This window comes from Chrysochloris asiatica, unplaced genomic scaffold (assembly GCF_000296735.1).
Source record: "Chrysochloris asiatica unplaced genomic scaffold, ChrAsi1.0 scaffold00003, whole genome shotgun sequence".
NCBI lineage: Eukaryota > Metazoa > Chordata > Mammalia > Afrosoricida > Chrysochloridae > Chrysochloris > Chrysochloris asiatica.
In genome coordinates, this window is record NW_006408521.1 from 2,954,635 (window position 1) to 2,958,706 (window position 4,072).

Consider the following 4,072-nt stretch of genomic DNA (forward strand, 5'->3'; position numbering starts at 1 on the left):
AAAGCTCTTCACAGACCAATTAGAATGATTCTAGAGAGATTCTTCTATTGGGTTAATCATGTTCCCAAGGAAAAGCAAATACACATTCTTTAAATACTTTTCATCTTCCAGCAGAAATTCAGTTGCACTGTTGAGTCTTTCCCTAAATGGGAGAATTGCAGGGTGCATTGTTAGAAAACAAACAAACAAAAAATAAACTAAGTAAGGAATGAACAGAAAACAAAAGTGAGGTATTTTTTTCCTTAGTGTTTGGTTGATTGGTTTGCAGAGGGGAAGTGGTGTGGAGGTTATTTTTCTGACATGTTGCATCAATATCTATAAACCACACAGCAGGAACAGCTGCTTTCTCTGGTTTTCATGCCAAAGAGACGGCACTGCAGAGAACCTCACCCAGAGTTGCCTATGTGATGGTACAAGCATTTCCTACACATTATTCTACAAGTAACAGGTATTCCTTCAAAGACACTGGCAGTGGAAGGTCCTTCTCTGCCTATGGAAGATACTAGAGTAGCAGGCTTCAGTGCACAGCATAGCGAGAGAGTGGTTTTAGAGTTCCTGGGGCTGAGAACAGAATAATCCGAGTATGGTGTCATTTTAGTGTCATTCAAAGTCTTCAACAGCTCAAATCAAGAGTCTTCTTTCTCTGTTCCAAGTCTCCTGACCAGCAGAGCACCAGGTGGCAGATGAAAGTTTGGCCTTTTATGTTGATAACCCTGATCTGTACACCATAATGGAGAAAGACACTGTGGCTCTCAAGAATTCCCTTCATGGCTGCCCATCTGAGAGGTGTATTGTTGTTGTAATCCAGGGCATTGACAGAGGTCCTTCTTTCTAGGAGGGCACACACACACTCAGCATTGTTTTTAAAGGCTGCCCAGTGAAGTGGGATGTCTCTTGCAATCCATTGCATTGAGGCCTGCACCATAATCCAACACTATCTCCACACAGCCTCATCTTTCTTACCTGTGTAGTGGAGGGCTGATCAGTTGTAATCACTGGGGGCATCCATCTCTGTTCCTTTTTCCAGGAGTAACTCTGAAGTCAGTATCTGACATGACAGAGGCCCAGTGCAGGGTCTTCACTGTGCCATGACACTACAATTGAAATCTGTTCCCTCTCTAATAAAGTCACACATTGAACTATCACTTGCAGGGGGACTGGATGCAGCAATTGTTCAGATTAATGTCTGAGAGAGAGAATTTTCTCTGAATGCTCTGTATAACATACCACATACTGGAACTCATCAAGGCTCAGAGGATGCTCATATGCTCCAAAATGCCAAACTGCAAGGCTGAGCTGAGTGGCCAGAGGTCGCTTACAGAACAAAATGAATGACTAGAATATGAGCCTGCATCCTTGTTTGTTGGTGTTAAGTGCCACCAAGTCATTTGACTCATAGCCACCCTGTATAGGATTTCTGAGGAGTGGCTGGTGAGCTTGAACTACCAAATTTGCAGTTCAAACTGATCTTGAGGTCCAGTGCTTATCCTAAGGCGCCACACCAGGATGCCCTTGTAGTTAGTGTACATTTATATACTTATCACATACATTGTCCAGCAGATGGCAGTAAGGTGCTACAGTGAAAAGCACTGTTCTCAGAATAGCCTCATCCCTACCCCCTCAGATGGCCATTTGTGTTAGCTGAACTCATGGCTGCTCTTATTCAATCTCCTTGATAATTCCATCTCTTTTCACTAAATTGTTTAAGCTGAAGGATTCTAGGGGTCAGTGATTTGACCTGTTTTGTTTTGTATGCATTTGTATTATGACTTTAAAAACCATATGCCCAACTCCCATATTTATCTCTAGCCTAAGCCTATCTCTTGGAGTCCTGGTGTGATGCTGTAGGATAAGCATTGGATTGCTTTTCCTATAGAAGCACAAGGTTGGTGGTTCATAGCCTTCTTGGAAACTCTGTACAGAACCACTATGAGATAGAACTGACTTGATTACACTAACAACAACAACAAGTCTGCCTCTTCATTTCAAGACTGCTATATGCAACTGTCTAGAGTCCTGGTATGGTGCTGTGGGTTAATGCGCCAGACTGCAAAGCCGTTTGAACTGCAAGGTTGGTGGTTCAAGCTCACCAGCTGCTCCTTGGAAACCCTATACAGGGTCGCTATGGGTCAGAATCAACTTGACGGCACTTAACAACAACAACAACAACAACAACATATGTGACTGTCTACTGGATTTCTAATTTATAGCTAATGTTGTTGTTAAGTGCCATTGAGTCAGTTCTGACCCATAGCGACCCTGTACAGGGCTTCCGAGGGTGTAAATCTTTACGGGAGTAGAAAGCCTGATCTTTCTCCCGTGGAGCAGCTGATAGTTTCGAACCGCTGACCTTAAGGTTCGCAGCCCGATTCGTAACCACTACACTACCAGAGCTCCTAGCTATCTCAAATTTAGCATGTTTAAAATTGAATTATTGGTGTTCTCTCCCACCCAAACTAGAATCTCATAATCTTCTTGACCAGAACCTATGACAACCCTAATCATCAATTTGCTCAAGTCAAAAATTCTTGGGAAATGACAGCTTGAGAAGTTCTTGCCCCTAAGTTACCATGAAGCAAGGGAACCAAAAAGTCAGTACACTTCCTCTGTTGTTGTTATGTGCCATGGAGTCGGTTCCGACTCATAGCGACCCGCCTCTGTAGGATCGCTGAAAAAAGCATCAGAGAGTTGTAGCAACTTGACAAATGCTAAATGAAGGAAAAAGTAGCTTTAAAGGTGTAAAGAGAAGCATCTCACTCTTCTGTGGATGCTGCTTTCTGTTTTTCTGTCTCCATGGCAGCAGTGGTCACAACATGGTGGGTGTAGCAGGTTCCACTGACTGGACTTGGCTCTTGGAGAGGGGACCTCGTCTGTCTCTGGTGTGAACCTGGCAGACTTGGCATTTTCTGACTTTATCAACAAAATGAAAAAACTTAGATTTTAGAAAAAAAAAGTTGGGCAGAACTATATGTCTGATAAGGATTTAATATTCAGAATATATAAAGAAATCTTATACCGCTACATAAAAAAGACAAACTAGCCAATTAAAAACTGGGCAAAAGACTTAAATAGACATTTCTCCAAAGAACATAATACATTTATGTTTTTTCAAATCCATACGTGAATGTCTAAAACCCACTTGACACTCATGCTTACCAGGGCTTAGATTGGTGGGTTTTGTTGTTTGCTCGTTTCCCTTTCTAAAGATTGTAAAGTGTTAGCTCACCATGTAAATTTGCATTATTCTAACGACTACTCATGTTCAAAACATTTTTATGTGTATTAGGAAATTGTGTGTGTGTGTGTGTGTGTGTGTGATACCAATCTGGGTTGGAAGAAGTACAGCCAGAGTACTTGTTGGAGGCCAGAATGGCCAAACTTCATCTCTCATACTTCAGACATATAATCAGGAGGGACCAGTCACTGGAGGGGATATCATTTTTAGTAAGGTGGAGGGTCAGAGAAAAAGAGGAAGACCCCAACAAAATCGATGGGTACATTGGCAGCAGTAATGGACTCAAGTGTAGCAAAGATTAAAAAGTTGACCCAGGACTGAGCAGTGTTTTGTTCTATTGTGTATAGAGTTGCTATGAGTCAGTATGGACTTGATGGCACCTAACAACAACAAATGTTTATTGTTGTGTTTTTTGTTGTTGTGCATATTTAAAAATGACACCAAGCATCCTTCCCAGAATGCTCTCCAATAATTCATTGCAATGGCCACAAAGATTTCAGACGTTATACTAATGGCAATGGGGTTTATTAGGGAAGTTAACAGGTTATAATTCAGAATCAGAAAATGTTCAGGATGCAGTTCTTTCATTTTAAGGACTGCTGATAAATGCCCAAAGGACATTCTATTTAGTAATAAGCCTCAGTCCAAATCCACTAAGCTCTAACAAGGTGGGTCAGCAAACCTACTTCCTCAATTAAGTGCCTGGAGGCACCCCACTCTACAAAATGAGCTTAGAGGCACACCGTTGGACTTGCTCTGTGGGATGGGATATCAACCTCTGTGTCTTGTGTTCTGTTTCTTGGTTCTGCTGCTGCTGCTCTTCCTCTGTCACTGCTT

General features: G+C 42.0%; 1 pseudogene; it reads right to left on the minus strand.

Moving 5' to 3' along the window:
- Window positions 1-386: 386 nt before the first annotated feature.
- On the minus strand, window positions 387-1,244 carry LOC102828061 (annotated as a pseudogene).
- Between the last annotated feature and the right edge of the window lie 2,828 nt (window positions 1,245-4,072).